The sequence below is a fragment of the Capra hircus genome, chromosome 8 (assembly GCF_001704415.2).
Source record: "Capra hircus breed San Clemente chromosome 8, ASM170441v1, whole genome shotgun sequence".
NCBI classification, from domain to species: domain Eukaryota; kingdom Metazoa; phylum Chordata; class Mammalia; order Artiodactyla; family Bovidae; genus Capra; species Capra hircus.
This window is the reverse complement of record NC_030815.1, coordinates 66,936,567-66,955,606: the sequence shown is the minus strand read 5'-3', so window position 1 is coordinate 66,955,606 and position 19,040 is coordinate 66,936,567.

Sequence of the window (19,040 nt, the reverse complement as noted above, 5' to 3'; positions counted from 1 at the left end):
CCGAGGTAGCACTAGTGGTGAAGAACCCAGGATATGTAAGAGATGCGGGTTCAATCCCTGGATTGGAAAGATCCCCCGGAGAAGGAAGTGGCAACCCACTCCAGATTCCTTGCCTGGGAAATCCCATGGACAGAGGAGACTGATGGGCTACAGTCCACGGGATTACAAAGAGTCAGACACGACTGAAACGGTTCAACATTCACTGTGGCCAGGCTTGGATTACAAAATTACTCAGCCCCAAAATGGCCTTTCTTATGTCAAGAGAGACATGTCTGATTCTCTTTCTCTAGGGACCCCCTCCCCACATCCTTATCTGCTTACAACAGCATTTACAGCATGCAAAGACCCTCACACCTGAGCTTGGCATGGTTGTTATAGCCCCATTGCCCAGAGGCTAACCAAGACAGTGGCTTTTTAGCAGTGGGGGACAGAATTGGGCAAGTTCATGTCTTGTCTGGCTCTAGAAGCTAGAAGTCTGAGACTGAGGTGTTGGCAAGACCATACTCCCTCTGAAGGCACTAGGGGACCTGCTCTCCACCTCTCCCAGCTTCTGCCTCCCAGGTGTCCCCTGGCTGGTGGCAGCATCACCCCCATCTCTGCCTGCATCTCGCCCTGGCCGTGTTCTCCCTGCGCCTCTCTGTCTTTGCCTGCCATTCCCATCTGTGTCTCGCTCCTCTTCTTGTAAGGACTCCAGACATCTAGGATTAGAGGTCTGTCTCATCTTAACTAATTATATCTGCTGTGATCTTATTTCCAAATAAATTCATGTTCCCAGGTACTGAGGGTTAGGATGTCAACATTGCAGGGGTGGGGTGGGGGTTGGGTAGGGGGCTCCTGATTTATCCCCTAAGGAGGCATGTTGGGAGGACTGAGATGAAAGGCTGTTCAAACAGTGGGAGCTAAACGCCAGAGTCCTTCAGCCTGGAACAGACCCCACTAGAAGGAGAGCTGACAGACAGAGGGTCCCTGGGCGGGCCCAGTGAGTGGGCTGTAACTCCCTGGGTTGTTTAAACCCTCCCTCCTGTTAAGAAGGGGGTGGACCCGGGTGGGGAACTTACTCAAAGCAACTGGATTTTCCCCAGAATAGACCTGGCTCCCTAGAAGGGGGGCACTGGGGCCTGACCCCCTTTGAAGTGCAAATGCGGCCCCTCCGGGGATAATAGGGGCCTGGCATCTGCCGCTGCCACTCTCCCTGCCGCCGGAAATGCGCCCCGCCAGCTGCTCCAGTGCTCCCACAGCCCCTCTGGCTGAAGTCAGGTGGCTGGAAGGATCAGGCCCCAGGCTGTCTCGTAATCACCACTTAGTGGGAAAGGGAATTAAGAAAGCTGAGTGTTGCCTGGGCTCGGCAGCAGCTGCGGTCCTGTTATCCATTTGCTTTGATACCTGCTGTCTCCGCGGGGCTGTGTGTGTGACGGGGGAGGGGAGGAAGGGCACGGGGCAGCCCTTTGTTTCAAGGCAGCTGACTTCCAGGCGGCCCTGGGCAAGCTTGGGGATAAGGAGGTTCAGAGCACCGGGGTGGCAGAAGGGGGTGCCACCTGGCTGTCCAGTGACACTGTGTGACTCCCCCTCAAGTCCCAGGGCCACAGGGCTTCCCTGGTGGCTCAGTGGTAAAGAATCTGCCTGCCAATGCAGGAGACACCAGTTTGATCCCCAGTCCCGGATGATCTCCCATGCTGTGGATTGACTAAGCCCGTGCACCACAGCTGCTGAGCCTGTGCTTTAGAGACTGGGAACCACAGCTACTGAGTCCAAGCACCTCCACAACTAAAGCCCGAGTGCCCTAGAGCCCAGGAGTAGCAACTCCTGAACCTGCTTGCTGCAACTGCTGAAGCCCAAGGGCCTAGGGTGCCTAGAGCCTGTGCTCCACATCAAGAGAAGCCACCGCAATGAGAGGCCTGAGCACTGCAACTAGAGGAAGCCCGCTGCAGCAATGAAAACTCAGTGCAGCTAAAAAGAAGAAAAATCAAGGCCACAGCCTGCAGCCAACATGCGGAGAGAGAGGGTTCTGCTCCAAAATCCAGGGCTTGGGAGTCATAGAACAGACAGGGTGATAGTGTCAACCCAGTCCCCATGAGACTGTGGTCAAGTTAAGGAATGCAAGTCTCAGTTTTCTCATCTGTAAAATGGGAATCACAGAACCCCCCTGGATCAGTCATTAGGGCCGGGCATAGAATGTGTATGTAGATCTGAAATAAATAATACTTAACAGGGAGTTTCCTTGGTGGTCCAATGGTAAAGAATCTGCCTTGCAATGCAGGCGACATGGTTTTGATCCCTGGTCTGGGAAGAGTCCACATGCTGTGGGGCAACTAAGCCTGAGCATGGCAACTATTGAACCTGTGTGCCTTAGAGCCCATACTCTGAAACAAGAGGAGCCACTGCAATGAGAAGCCCATGCACTGCAATGATGCGTAGCCCCCATTCTCTGCATCTAGAGAAAGTCCATGTTCAGCAACAAAGACTCAGAGCAGCCAAAAATAAATCAATAAAATTTTAAAATAAATAAATATTCAGTTCAGTCGCTCAGTTGTATCCGACTCTTTGAGACCCCATGGACTGCAGTATGCCAGGCTTCCCTGTCCATCCCTAACTCCCGGAGCTTACTCAAACTCATGTCCGAGTCAGTGATGCCATCCAACCATCTCATCTTCTGTCATCCCCTTCTACTGCCTTCAGTCTTTCCCAGCATCAGGGTCTTTTCCAGTAAGTCAGTTCTTCGTATCAGGTGGCCAAAGTATTGGAGTTTCAGCTTCAGCATCAGTCCTTCCGATGAACATTCAAGGTTAATTTCCTTTAGGATGGACTGGTTGGATCTCCTTGTAGTTCAAGAGACTCTCAAGAGTCTTCTCCAACACAGTTCAAAAGCATCAATTCTTTGGCACTCAACTTTCTTTATAGAAATATTAAGTGTTTTCTTTTTTAAAAAAATAAATACTAAGTGTCTTTTTTTTAAAAAAAAACAAGGTCTTTCCCCACTAGGACCGAAGGGGCCTCAGAAAGGTTAAGTCACAGCACTGTCCCTGGGGAAGGCAGGCCAGTGTGGAACTTGGAACTGCAGACCCAGCAGCCTCAGGGCCATCCTTGGTGCTGAGACCAAGTGAAATCTGATCGTTCCCTTCCTTTTTTTTTTTTTCATTTTTATCGCTTTTAAAATTTTTATTTATTTTTAATTGGAAGATAATTGTTTTACAAGGTTGTGTTGGTTTCTGACCTATCAACGTGAATCAACCCAGATGTCCATCAAAGGATGAATGGATAAAGAAGTTGTGGTACAAATATACAATGGAATATTACCCCGCCATAAAAAGGAACATATTTGAGTCGGTTCTAATGAGGTGGATGAACCTAGAACCTATTACACAGAGAGAAGTAAGTCAGAGAGAAAAACAAGTAGCATATATTCATGCATATAGATGGAATCCCTTCCTTCCTCCTCCTATCCCATTGATCTGCCCTTCTCAGCCCCAGGCACTTCCCAGGGTCCCCTGCTTCATTCAGGTTCCCAATTTGGATTTACCTTGGCTGAGGTTAACAGGACACTGTCCTTGCACAGTGCTCAGCCCGAGGGTAGACAGGCCCTCGGACACTCGACATCACTGGTGACCAAGCCATGAGCTGGCCTGTGGTCTAAAAACTCAGCCCGAGCCAGGACGTGGGGTTCCCCCTCAAGGGCATGCCCAGCTGTGACCTGGGGGTGATACCCAGGCTGCTAAGGCCACTCCTTGGAGGGCACCTTTCTGGGAGGGCACAGGGCTGGGCCACTGAGACTCTGGAGCCTGGAGATTAAAGGCTTCCTACAGCTGATAACTGCCTCTTGCCTTCGGGCCCCCAAGGAGGACAGTCCCGATCCGCAGCAGGGGACATGCCTGCAGGCTCTGAAGAGGAAGTATTGGAATCTTGTACTCTTTCCCTAAGGCTGTCATAACAAAATACCACAAGCTGTGCATCTGAACAGATATGTACAGCCTCATATTTCTGAGGGTCCGAAATTCAACATGTTAAAGTCACACCTCAAATCGAGGTATTTGCAGGGTAGGTTCTTCTGAAGGTTGTAAGGAGCATCTGCTCAGTGTATTTCTCCCAGATCCTGGGGGCTTGATGACCATCTCACTATCCCTTGGCTTGTAGCTACATCATCATAATCATTACAAGACATTCTCTTTACATCACTGCTTTCACATGGCCTTCATTTTGTAAGAGGGGTTTCCCAGATAGCTCAAATGGTGAAAAAAAAAAAAAAAAAATCTACTTGCAATGCGGGAGACCTGGGATAGATCCCTGGGTCAGGAAGATCCCCTGGAGAAGGGCATGGTAGCCCACTCCAGTAGTCTTGCCTGGAGAATCCCATGGACAGCGGGGCCTGGCGGCCTACAGCCCACTAGGTTGCAGAGAGTGGGACGACTAAGGGACTAACACTTTCACTTTCTTTTTGTAAGAACCAGTCCTATCAGATTAGGGCCAGCCTCCCTGACCCCCATCCCATTCCACTATGACCTCATCTAACTGATTACATCTGCAATGAACCTATTTCCCAAATAAGGTCGCACTCTGAGGCTCAGGAGGTCAGGATTTTAATATATGAATTCTTGAGAGGCCATTGTTCATCCCATGATAGGAGTTGAGGGTAGAATAGGATTTTGACCAGATAAAGATCTGAGCCTGGAGGATCCTACTTGGGAAAAGGCAGGGAAACAAAGCACACTTGGGGCCCCAGGGCCTAGGAGGTGGGAAGGAGCTGCTTCCAGAAAATTCACTGCCTCAAGTCCACCATCTGCCGCCCAGGGAGGGATGGAAGGCCAGCCTGTGTTGGGGTTTCTTACACGGTAACTGGATTCCTGGGAGGGTTTTGTTTTGTTTCATTCATTTTTATTGGAGTATAGTTGTTTTGCAGCTTCCCAGGTGGCACGTGAAGTAAGGAACCTGCCTGCCAATGCAGGAGACATAAGAAATGTGGGTTTGGTCCCTGGGTCAGGGAGATCCCCTGGAGGAGGGCATGGCAACCCAGTATCTTTGGCTGGAGAATCCCATGGTCAGAGGAGTCTTGTAGGTTATGGTCCATGGGGTAGCACAGAGCCGGACAAGACTGAAACAACTTAGCACGCATGCCTGCATACAGTTGCCTTACAATGTTGTGTTAGCCCCCTGGGAGTTTTGCTGTGAGAGACTTAAGAGTTTGTGAAAGAAAGTGTGGATTACTGTGTGGCTGGGGCTCCACCTCTGGGGAAACAGCTTCTGGTAAAGCCTGGGTTCGGGGCTTTTTACAAAATATGTATTTATTTGACTGCTCCAGGGTTTAGTTGTGGCATGAAGAGCATCAATTTTAGCCGCAGTATGCAGAATCTTTCGTTGCAACATGTAGGATCTAGTTCCCTGACTGGGGATCGATCCCCCTGCATTGGGAGCATGGAGTCTTAGCCACTGGACGACCAGGGAAATCACCCAGGGCTTTTAATCCATGTGATCAAGAAAGCCGCTCTTGATCTCCATTCACCCACTTCATCTAACAGTGTGACTCATGCCAGCATCACACTGTTGTTGTGATCATTAAATGAATTGGGTAAATGTTTAGATCTCTGCTTGGCACAGAGTAAATATATAAATTCCAGCCATTGCTACCCAGTCCTAGGGGAGGAGATGAATCCCTAAAAAACAAACAAACAAACAAACAAAAAAAAACGAAAAACAAAAACACACACAGAAGGGAGCTTGGGGTGTAGGATTGTTGGGACTCTGGTGAGACCCAGGGGTCGAATGAGGGTCAGGAAAGGAGGTGCCTAGGATGACTCCCACATGAGGGGAGGGGAGCAGGATATGAGTGCCCAGTAGGGCTCTTCAATAACATCCAGACTGATAGGCTCAGAGCATACCTGCCCTTAAAGTGAAAGTGAAAGTTGCTCAGTCGTGTCTGCCTCTTTGCGACCCCCTGAGCTATACAGTCCATGGAATTCTCCAGGCCAGAGTACTAGAGTGGGTAGCCTTTCCCTTCTCCAGGGGATCTTCCCAACCCAGTGATCAAACCCAGGTCTCCTGCATTGCAGGCGGATTCTTTACCAGCTGAGCCACAAGGGAAGCACACCTGCCCTTAAGAGCCCCTTATTTTCCTGTAGCCCACTGCCACCCTGTGGTGGATACTGGAAACGCACCAAGAATCACTAGGGTTTTGTTTTTGTTTTTTTTCCCCAGTTTGCTTTTCTTTCTGTAACAGGATTTAGAGGAACTTTACCGCTTCACAGACACCTCTTCTAATAGCATATGGCTAATCTGTTTTCCCAACTAACTCGCTGAATGACCCACATGGACCTCAAAGTGCAGAGGAGTTTAAGTCCTGGTTCTTGATAGGTTTGCTGCTGAGAAGCCTTTCCCCACTATCCCAGGCCAGGCCAGCCCTAGAACAGGCTTCAGAAAAGAGTCAGTGCTTCCTGGGATTTCTGTGGCAGTCCAGTGGTTAAGACTCCTTGCTTCCACTGCAGAGCGTGCAGGTTTAATCCCTGGCTGGGGAACTAAGACACCACATGCCAAGGAACGTGGCCAAACTAAGATTAAGAAATAATAATACTGTATATATTTGAAAAAAAGAATCAGTGCTTTCTGGAGAGTTTTCTAAAATAGAAGTTTCAGTTGCCTGCCTGATAGGAAATTTACTTGCCTCATGCCCTCTAACTAGCATAAGAAACCCTGGCTGAATGGGCACTCCCAAGCCTGCAGTGTGGGTCACAGCTGCTAATTTTGTTACTGAGTCCAAGCTTGGTCTGCTCACCTGACACAACGGACCAATGAATCTGAGAGACCAGGTGTTGCTGCAAGGAATATGACCTTATTCATAAAGCAGGATGACTGAGAAGACTGCAGAGCAATCTTTTTGAGCAGACGTCTCAAAATAACCATCCTGTCAAGGTCTGGATGCCAAGTTGTTTTATAGATCAGAGATGGGAGGAGGTGAGGAAACAAAGTAAAAAGACCATTTAATTCTTGCAAATATCTCCTAGAATGACAAGCCTCAGGCCAGGAGATGTGTTAATTTCTTTCTTCCTGCCATGTGCATACAGGTGGACAGGGTTCTGAACAAAGGCACGTTAACAGTCAGGCAGAGGGGCAGGATTCTCTGAGGCAGGCCATTATGTATGATTGCAGTAACAAAAGCAATGGAAAGCAAGTCAAAGAAGCAGTTCCAATGTGGAGTCAGAACTGACATCTCACTGCAACTGTTTGAGGACACCAGTGTGTAGATTGGAGAGGAGGAGACAGGAGGGGAGGAGAGAGCAGGAGAAAAGAGACCAGCTTGAGAAGGATATATCTGACCCTTTCTAGAAAACCTGTGAAGGAATTGGTATTCCCTGGGGTGCTATGGGCTTCCCAAGTGGCACCAGTGGTAAAGAACCCGCCCGCCAGTGCAGGAGACATAAGAGATGCCAGTTTGATCCCTGGGTCAGGAAGATGCCCAGGAGGAGCATCTTCAACCCATTCCCATATTCCTGCCTGGAGAATTCCATGGAAGGAAGGGCCTGGCAGGCTACCATCCATGGGGTCGCAATGAGTCAGACACAACTGAAGCAACTTAGCATGCACATGGACGGGGATGCTATGATGTTGTCAGACAACTATCTCAGAATTAAATTCCAGGCCCTTTTGGAAACAATGCAGATGGACTTGAAGGGCATTATGCTAAGTGAAATAAGAAAGACAAACACTGTGTGATTGTTGTAGCCACTCGCTCTGGGAAATAAACTTACTCAGAAGGACAATGCAGATAGTGGAGTGCAGTTTATTACGCCGGCGGGCCCAGGGCAGAGTCTCCTCTTAGCCAAGGACCCTGACCAGTTTTTTCTGAAAACCTTATATACCCTAAGTGTACGGACCCAAACGCACCTCCCCAAAGTCCCTGAAACTAGTCTGAACAAAGGAAAAGGAAGATACAATCAAAGTTAATCTGTGATTCATACGCCTTAAGCCTAGGTAGTTAACAGTGGACAATTACCAATAGGCCTGTGGTCATACCCCAGTAAGCATAACAGAATTTATGATTCTATTCGGTTACACAGATAATTAAGGCATTTTTTTAGGCAACAGAGTCTAGGTACGAGCCCCAGGGTTCTTCCATCCAGGGGTCCTGGTTTTCCAGTTGGTATGTCATTTCCATAGATACTGGGCATATAGCTCCAGGTCCACAGTCCAGCAGGAGATGGAGTCCTGCTTTCAAGAAGGAGCCTGTTCTATCTGTTTCCTCCTTCATGATCTCACTTATATGTGAATTCAAAACAAAACAAAACTGAACTCTTACAAACAAGAGACTAGAAGGTTGTTGCCAAAAGCGGGGGCGGTGGTGGGGCGGGGGGAGGGAGAATTAGGGGAAGGCGATCCAAGGGTCTGAGCTCCCATTCGGGGTAAGTCCTGGGGATGCAATGAGCATCATAAGGACTGTAGTCAACAGCAGCATATTTTAAAGTTGCTTAAAAAACAAAAAGTTGCTAAAAGAGTAACTCTCAAAACTCTCATCACAAGGAAGAAAAGTTATAACCCTGTGAGGTGAAGGATCTTTTATTGTGGCAATGGTTTTACAATAGATTCATAAATTCTTACTTTGTTATAACTTAAATGTATACAATGTTATATGTCAATTGTTGTTCAGTTGCAAAGTTGTGTCTCTTTTGCCACCCCATGAAACTGTAGCTAGCCAGGCTCCTTTGTCCACGGGATTCTCCAGGCAAGAATACTGGATTGGGTTACCATTCCCTTCTCCAGGGCATCCTCGTGATGCAGGGATGAAACCTACATCTTCTATACTGGCAGGTGGATTCCTTACCACTGAGCCACCAGGGAAGCCCTGTATGTCAATCACATCTCAACACACTGGTCAGGCTGGGGTGAGGAGAGGCAAGCCCTCCCCCTCTTTTGGGGCACTGAGCTCAGGAGCGCTTCAGCTCTCAGATGCGCCTGTCTCAGGACGTCTCTCTCCACTCAGCTGCTGCCTAGGGGTGATGCTAGGGCTGTCTTCCTGAGCTTCGCCTTGGGCAAGAGAATTTCTCTTGGAGAGGACAGGGATGTGCCACTGAGACTCCGCAGACTGCAGGGTTATGCTTTCTTGGAGGCACGGGGGCCTGTCTTGTCCTGAGGCTTCAAGGGTTCCCTCATCACGGCCACCCTGTCCTCTGAGATCCACTCCTGGGTGGATACCACACAGCAGAAATGAGACATACTCCCAGTGGGTGAGAAGGATGGGACCCTACAGATGCCAGGTGACCAGCCTCGCACCAGGCCTCTGGAAGCTTCTCTCCTGATCCATTTGGGGGCAATGATGGCGGATAAGGAGAGAAGGCAGTACAGGGTCAGTAGGCTTTGCTATTTTGTTTTGCTTTTCTGGAAAAGGTGTCAATCCTGAGCCCATCATCTCTCAGATTTGCTTATGGATATGTGAGAGTTAGACCATGAAGAAGACTGAGCACTGAAGAAATCGATGCTTTTGGACTGTGGTGTTGGAAAGGAGACCAAACCAGTCAATCCTAAAGGAACTCAACCATGAATATTCATTGGAAGGACTGATGCTGAAGCTGAAGCTCCAGTACTGGCTACCTGAGGCGAAGGGCTGACTCACTGAAAAAGACCCTGATGCTGGGCAAGATTGAGGGCAGGAGGAGAAGGGGATGTCAGAGGGTAAGATAGCTGGATGGCATCACTGACTCAATAGACATGAGTTTGAGTAAGCTCCGGGAGACAGTGAAGGACAGGGATGCCTGGCATGCTGTAGACCATGGGGTCACAAAGAATTGGACATGACTGAGCAACTGAACAACAAATATTTCCAGTAGCCCTATGAGGCTCTTCCAAGTCTCTGTGTGACCCATTTTTATGGCTAGAGGTCTCATTCTATAACAAGACTTAAGGGCCTGGACATGACCTTTATATCCTGAAAAAAACAGTCTTTGAAGAACAAGCTGTGAGTCAAAGCCAAGTCAATCATACCATCTCTGTGACCTCGGGCAAGTTACTTAGTATCTTGCCTCAGTATTGACCGTAACAAATGGAAAGTATCTCAACATACACATAATAGACACAGTACAGTGTAACTTCCCCTGGATACACAAAGTATTTTTTTTTTAAGACTTTTTTTTTGATAGTTTTTTTTTTAACTTTGCCCCAGGTTTTAGTTGCAGCATACAGGATATTTGTTCTTCATCAGGGCTTGTAGGCTCTTTCCTTTCTGCATGTGTGATCTAGTTCCCTGACCAGGGACTGAATCCAGATCTGCATTGGGATTGCAGGGTCTTAACCACTGGACCTTAAAGAGATGGGAATACCAGACCACCTGACCTACCTGTTGAGAAATCTGTATGCATGTCAAGAAGCAACAGTTAGAACTAGACATGGAACAACTGATTGGTTCCAAATCGGGAAAGGAGTGCATCAAGGCTGTGTATTGTCACCCTGCTTATTTAATTTATGTGCAGAGTACATCATGAGAAACGCTGGACTGGAAGAAACACAAGCTGGAATCAAGACTGCCAGGAGGAATATCAATAACTACAGATAAGCAGATGACTCCACACTTAAGGCAGGAAGTGAAGAACTAAAGAGGCTCTTGATGAAAGTGAAAGACGAGAGTTGAAAAAGTTGGCTTAAAACTTAATATTCAGAAAATTAAGATCATGGCACCTTGTCCCATCACTTCATGGGAAATAGATGGAGAAACAGTGGAGACAGTGACAGACTTTATTTTGGGGGGCTCCAAAATCACTGCAGATGGTGACTGCTGTCATGAAATTAAAAGACGGTTGCTCCTTGGAGGAAAAGTTATTACCAATCTAGACAGCATATTAAAAAGCAGAGACATTACTTTGCCAACAAAGGTCTAGTCAAAGCTATGGTTTTTCCAGTAGTCATGTATGCATGTGAGAGTTGGACTATAAAGAAAGGTGAGCACTGAAGAATTGATGCTTTTGAACTGTGGCATTGGAGAAGACTTTTGAGAGTCCCTTGGACTGCAAGGAGATCCAACCAGTTCATCCTAAAGGAAATCAGTCTTGAATTGTCATTGGAAGGACTGATGCTGAAGCTGAAACTCCAATATTTTGGCCACCTGATACGAAGAGCTGACTCATTTGAACAGACTCTGATGCTGGGAAAGATTGAAGGCAGGAGAAGGGGACGACAGAGGATGAGATGGCTGGATGGCATCACTGACTCAATGGACATGAGTTTGAGTAAGCTCCAGGAGTTGGTGATGGACAGGGAGGCCTGGTGTGCTGCAGTCCATGGGGTTGCAGAGTCGGACATGACTGAGCGACTGAACTGAACTGAACCACTGGACCACCAGGGAAGTCCCTTAAAGCATCTTAAGATCAGAAATTCTTTCAAGAAACATGGAGCCTTAACATTCCTCCTTGTTTTGAGATCATGAGTTTTTAGATGGTTCTTAATGACTTTTTTTTTTTTTTTTTTGGACTGTGCTGGGTCTTTGTTACTGCAAGTGGGCTTTTTCTAGTTGCGCTGCTCAGTCTTCACATTGTGGTGGCTTCTCTTGTTGCTGAGCACACCTCTAGGGTGTGTGGGCTTCAGTAGTTGTGGCAAATGGGCTTAGTTGCCCAGAGGCATGTGGAATCTTTCCAGATTGTGCACTGAACCTGTGTCCCCTGCATTGGCAGCCAGATTCTTAACCACTGGCCCACAAGGGAAGTCCTCTTAATGACTTTTGATTTCCACCACCACCCTACAGTATAAGGATTATTCCTTGCTCATTTTGTTTTATAGTTGAAGAAAGTAGGGTTAAGGTTAAATGACTTAATCACTGAGAAGCAGGCATTTAATTTCTCCATAGCTGTGATCAGTTACCATTAGTAAAATAAGGAGGATTTTTTTTTTTTTTCAAACCCATGTATTCGACTAGGTATTTTGTAGTGTTTTCACTTAATCCGTAACAGTTTAGCGTAGGTGTTGTCTCTATTGTATGATAAAATTCAGAGTTGGTAAATGACCTGCCTACATTCTCATAGTTTAGTATAGACCCTAGATTTCAGCTTGGGTCTGCTGTGTTCCAAAGCGCACGATTTTCCACTTAGGCCGCCACCATCCGAAGGCTTCTATCCACAACAGAGATACAGAATGACAGGACACTCAACTTGACTTCAGGATCCCGAGTTCCAATCCCAATTCTGCCATCAAATCCAGGTCTGTTGCTTGGCTGCCATGATTCTCCAGTGAAGGTGAACAATGTTATCTCAGCCTAACTTGGGATGGTTGTAAACAATATAATACGGTGGGTTGAGGCGAGGTCGAGGGGCAGGGGCTGAAAACAGCAATACAGCTGGAATCTTCCAAGAGACTCAGTAAAATCCTGTTTCACATCCCTTCTCTTCAAGTGGCAGCAGCAGAGAACCACATGCTCCCCAAAAGCTCTCATCACCTGAATCTGTGATGCCATCTCTTCCCGTGTGTAAGTTTTCAGGTTGTGATGTAAAGGGAAGACCGGAGAACAGAGCTGACCAGGCAGGCTGAAAAAAAAGTCCTGTAGTTCCCAGCCCCGGAAAAACAAGAGCTCCTTCATTCCAGGCTTCTGCCAGGTATGTGGGAGAAAGAGCAGTGGATTCCTAACGAACTTGCTCTTGTTCTAGAAAATATCATTTCCAGTAGAAAAACTGGTCTGGAAGCAGAACTGTGGGTTTAACAGTGGTCTTTCCTTGAGTAAAACGGTTCACCCATCGTGTGAAAATTCTGTTGCTGTCATAAAATCCTAGAAGGGCATCCTCTAGAGTTTTGTCTGATAATGTATGAAGGGCAAACACACACCCATCATTTCATAAGCAAGACGGAAGGAAGAAGTCTTAGGAGGGATGCTGGGCATATAAGCACAGCACACAGCTGAGGTCAAGTCTGAGCCCTTGGGATTAGATATCATGTTGTTCTCTTTTCCCACCCGGTGGGGACCTGGAAATAGAGCTACCTTTGCAAAGCACAGGCCCTGGATTATCAAAAGAAACAAACGGTGGGAAAGGTTAGGAATTTTGTGATAACTTGATTTAACAATGGTACGTGCGTGTGTTCTAAGTCACTTCAGTCGTGTCCTACGCTGTGCGATCTTATGGACTGTAGCCTGAAAGGATCCTCTGTCCATGGGATTCTCCAGGCAAGAATACTGGAATGGGTTGTTGTGCCCTTCTCCAGGGGATCTTCCTGACCCAGGGATCGAACCCACATGTCTAATGTTTCCTGCATTGGCAGCTGGGTTCTTTACCACTAGAGCTACCTGGGAAGTCCAGTAGTACAGATTAACCTATTTCCAGGGCAAGAACAGAGATGAAGATGTAAAGAACAGACTTGAGAACATGGGCGGTTGGGAGAGGAGAAGGAGAGGGTGGGATGAATTGAGACAGTAGCACTGACGTACGTACACTGCCCTGTGGATAAGGCTTGAAAACATTAGGCTAAGTGAAAGAAGCAGTCAGTAGAGGACCACATATACAATTCCATCTATATGAAACGGCCAGAATAGGCACAACCACAGGGACAGAGAAGTTAGTGGTTGCCTAGGACTAACAGGGTTGGGGGAAATAGGGAATAACTTCTGATGGGTACAGGATTTGTTTTTTGGGGGTGAGAGTGTGAATATCAAAATGTTTTAAAATTGATTGTAGGGCCAGTTACACAACTCTATAACTATACTAAAAAAAAAAAAAATGAAAGGCATACTTTAAATGGATGAATTGTATGGTATGTGAATAATATCTCAATAAAGTTGCTATTTTTAGAAAAATGCACAGTCATAACCACTTTTCTGCCAGACCTTCAGTGTTCCTGCTTTAGGTAATGATTTGTCAGATTCTCCTGGAAAGCACGGTATGCAGAAGGAAGCTGTAATTACATTTCTTTTTTTTTTTGCTTCACCACTTGGCTTACAGAATCTCAGTTCCCTAACCAGGGTTGGAACCCAGGCCATGGCAATGAGCCCAGAATCCTAACCACTAGGCCACCAGAGAACTCCTGTGATTACATTCCTTCATGCTAGCCCTTACTGGCTTAGAACATCTTTCACATTCGTGTTCTTGTCTCTCTCAGAATCCTTGGCAAAAACGCAAATAACTGCCTGATGTTTTCACAGGCTGTTGAAGCCCTTAGGAAGCCCGAGTAGTGGTGCTAGGGGACCATAATTCCCTTCATGGGGGTTGGAGAAATCCATGATCTGTGTTGCCTTAACTCTGATGGCACTCTGATTAAACCATGCAGCTCACTGTTTTGTGGATGTATGTACTGAGAATTGAAGGGGCTTCCCAGGTGGTGCTAGTGGAAAAGAACCCACCTGCCAATGCTGGAGAAGCAAGAGATGAGGGTTCAGTCCCTTGGTTGGGAAGACCTCCTGGAGGAGGGCACAGCAACCCACTCCAGGATTCTTGCCTGGAGAATCCCAAGGACAGAGGAGTCTGGTGGGCTACAGTCCCTAGGGTTACAAAGAGTTGGACACGACTTAAGTGACTGAGCACAGCACATTGAGAATTTATAGCTTAAACACATCTCTTCTTGACATAAGTCCCACATTAAGTATACCCAGTCTGTAGGAGAAAGAAGCCATAATTGCCAAGGGCTTTGGCTTAGAAGTCGACTTCCCTGGTGGCTCAGGTGGTAAAGCATCTGTCTACAATGTGGGAGACCCGGGTTTGATCCCTGCGTTGGGGAGATCCCCTGGAGAAGGAAATGGCAAGCCACTCCAGGACTATTGCCTGGAAAATCCCATGGACAGAGGAGCCTGGTAGGCTACAGCCCATGGGGTTGCAAAGAGCCGGACACGACTGAGCGACTTCACTTTCACTTGGCTTAGAAAGATGGGTGGGGATAAGCCACAGTTGCCAAAGGCATGACTGTTAAGGGCTTCTGTAGCACAAAATGTTCATAGTTTTTCTGAGTGATAGGTTTACAGGATTCTTATGTCTTTGTACTTATCTGTACTTGAGTCTTATCTGTACAGTGAGTAATGTATTTATTAAGTAAACTGTTAAAGAAACATCCTTTGTTTGGGATTGCTGCTGAGTGGCAGATCATGGGGGAAAGTATAATAGAACCAGAGATTAAAATGTTTTAGCTTTGAGCATACTGAGGTTTTCAGGAACCTTAGCCTCAGTGAGAATTGGTCCTGAAGATCAACTACAACTCCTCGCTTAGGAGAGAACTTGACTTCCATGGGTTAAGCCTCTACATTTTGGAGACCATCTACAGACATAGAGCTGCAACATAAAGCTAAAACTGAAGTACAAAGATTCCTTTCCTATATTAGATCTGGGTCAGCTACTGAAGGGATAAATAATCCTCATTGTTGTTGTTCAGTTGCTCAGTTATGTCTCTGTGATCCCATGGACTGCAGCGCACCAGGCTTCCCTGTCCTTCACCATCTCCTGAGGCTTGCTCAAACTCATGTCCACTGAATTGATGATGTCATCCAATCATTCCATCCTCGGTCACCCTCCTCCCCTCCCACCTTCAATCTTTTCCAGCATCAGGGTCTTTTCCAGTGAGTCAGCTCTTCGAATCAGGTGGCCAAAATGTTGGAGTCTCAGCTTCAGCATCAGTCCTTCCAATGAATATTCAGGGCTGAGTTCCTTTAGGATTGACTGGTTTGATCTCCTTGCAGTCCAAGGGACTCTCATGAGTCTTCTCCAACACCAGTTTGAAAGCATTGGTTCTTCCCTGCTCAGCCTTCTTTATGGTCCAACTCTCACCTCCATACATGACTACTGGAAAAACCACAGCTTTGACTATACAGACCTATGTAGGCAAAGTGATGTCTCTGCTTTTTAATGTTTTCTAGGTTTGTAATCCTATCACCCATGAAATGAAAGATGGTTGAGGGATCTAGAAATATTTAGACTGAAGATATGGAAGTGGCAACTATGCTGAGAGCGGTGGTGTGTTTTCACATGGAAGAGCCCTGGGAAGGTCAAGGACACCGCTACGTGACCTGATGCATGTGTGCTATGTAGCTTCAGTCGTGTCCGCCTCTTTGCAACCCCACGGACTGCAGCCTGCCAGGCTCCTCTGTCCATAGGATTCTCCAGGCAAGAATTCTGGAGTGGGTTGCCGTGCTCTCCTCAGGGCATCCTCCCAACCAAGGGATCATACTCACATCTCTTACATCTACCTGAATTCGCAGGTGGGTTCTTTATCACTAGTGCCATCTGGGAAGGCTTACAGAGAGACAAGTTTTACCTTGATGCAGGAAGATTTCAACCATGAGAGAGGTCCATCCCTCAAATGGACTGCCTCCTGAGATACTTCCAGACTCACCAGAAGCTGGGTCTTATTACTACAGAGGCTTAAAAGGACTTTTAGTTATCAGGAGGGTTGGAGAAGAAAACCCTTACGATACTTCTAGATCTGATTCTACAATGTAAGCCTCTTTGTACAAGTTTTGGTTTGTTTTGGTTTATTTTTATTAAAATGTGCTCCATTATGGCACCCAGGCTAACATGCAGCTCCAAAAAAATACCACGTGATTCAGTGAACCCTGACTGCCCTTCTGCTTCAAAGAGTGTCTGCATGTACCTGACTGTTCAGGAGCTGCTGCCCTCTAGAGGGAATGGAGAGTACAACTGCTTGAAAAGTTAGGACCAACCTAGACAGCATATTAAAAAGTAGAGACATTACTTTGCCAACAAAGGTCTGTCTAGTCAAAGCTACGATTTTTCCAGTAGTCATTTATGGATATGAGAGTGGGACTATAAAGAAGGCTGAGAACCGAAGAACTGATGCTCTTGAACTGTGGTGTTGGAGACGACTCTTGAGAGTCCCATGGACTGCAAGGAGATCCAACCAGTCCATCCTAAAGGAAATCAGTCTTGAACAGTCATTGGACGGACTGATGTTGAAGCTGAAACTCCAATACTTTGGCCACCTGATGTGAAGAACTGACTCATTTGAAAAGACCCCAATGCTGGGAAAGACTGAGGGCAGGAGGAGAAATCCTGGTTCTAGCTCATGTTCTGCTGTTCTTGCAGGACCCTGAACAAGTAACAAATTCATTAAATGTATAAAATGTATAAAATGCTCTAGAGTTTGGATAAAAGTGGTCTGTCATATGTGTACTACTTCTTGCTACTCATCACAGCAAATTGCCGTGTGTTCACTCAAGGTTAGGTCTGCCAGGGGACTGACCAAGCCCAGACAACCAGTCAATCCTAAAGGAAATTAACCTTGAATATTCATTGGAAGGATGGATGCTAAAGCTGAAGCTCTAAAACTTTGACCACCTGATGTGAACAGCTGACTCACTGTAAGACCCTGATGCTGGGAAAGATTGAGGGCAGGAGAAGGGGGTGACAGAGGATGAGATGGTTGGATGGCATCACTGACTCAATGGATGAGTATGAACAGACTTGGGGAGATGATGAAAGGCAGGGAAGCCCGGTGTGCTGCAGTCCATGGGGTGGCAAAGAGTCAGACACGACTGAGCCACTGAACAACGGTCATCTGTCTTTAGCCTCGAGGGCAGCCACAGGCAGAGGCTGTTCCTTCCTCAACAGGGAGCAGCAGCAGACTGATCAGGAGGGGGATCAACAATGCCCAAGTCGCCCAGCTGTCTAAAAGTATTTACCAAATTTTCTGGGCAGGTTTTGCCATTCTTGCCGAAGATACAAAGCTCTGTGACTGATGAGTCACTGGCAAGATTTCTGTATCTCAACATCAGTTCCCTGTTGCTACTGCAGGGCGAATGCAGGCTAGGACCCCACATCATTTGCTTTAGTGCTATTCAACTCCAGACTGGACAACGTTTGGAATAAAACTACAGTTGGTCGCTGAGTAAGGAATATGATTTTCATAAAAAAATATATATTTTTAAAATTATATATCTTTTGTTTATTTGACTGTATTGGATCTGCTGCAGCATGTGGGATCTAGTTCCCTGACCAGGGATCAAACCCTGACCCCCACTCATTGGAAGCATGGAGTCTTAGCCAGTAGGGAAGTCCCCCAAACCCATTTCTTTGTACTTAAGTTCTCTGTCCTTCAAGAATTGCCTTGCTGAGTTTTTCTTGTCATCTTTAAACTGTATTTTTAGTTAGGCCTAGGAAACTATTTTCTGTTGTTCCCTAGTACTGGACTAAGCTAACTTTCCATTACTGGTATAAGAGAAAATTTCAAAAGCAGACAATGCTTTGTTCACCCCAGACATCGGACACCGTCCACAGCTGCTGAGAATAAAAGATCTCAGTGAGGCATTTATTAGCCAGAACACATATTCCCACTTACATGAAACCTTACAGACTGAAGTGACAGTCAGGTGCAAGCAGTAAATGCTGAATGACTCAGCCCGAACTCTGAAGAGACCTTCCAAATACTCTAAGCCAACTGCAGAGAAAACTTTTTCTCTTTAAAACATTCACCTGTAGCGAGAGTCCACATTAAAGCATAACTTTAGCTGCTCTTTTAATTAAGTCTTATCACTGGCACAAAGAGGCACACTAAGAAAATGTTTTCACTAAAAGATAACAAACTAACAAGAGCGCTACTTAACTAACTAATCCCAAGTATCATTTAAGAGTAGTTAAGTCTGCCTTAATAAAGTTTGTTATTAAAAGTGGCCTACTCTAAGAGTGCCTGACATGGATCTGGCACTGTTTTTGTGTTTCACATACAAAACCTCAAGTCCATATAACAGCCCTAAAAGGAACACAGATCTGTTAAGTGACTTAGCAAGGTCACATGCTTAGGCAGCACCAGACTCAGAACCCAGGTCTCCCTATTCTTGCCATGACGGAGCCTTTCCTCCACATCTGAATGCTGCTTTGAGTTGAGGAGGGGAAAGAAGTGGGAGGCTACCATGATGCCACATTCTTGTGCTTTAACCACTATGCTTTCTTTATATACTGGACATCTGTTTCAGATTTTATTGGAAATAAGTTTCAGCTTGCTTCAGTACGTCTTTCACTTTCTATTTATTACCCTCTTTCATTCGTGGCAGACAGGCTCTCAAAATCCGGAGAATGTTTGCAACAAACAATGCTACAATAACCTTAGGGACTCCCGACCCTGAATCAAACTATAATACAAAGGAAGAGGTATTATAG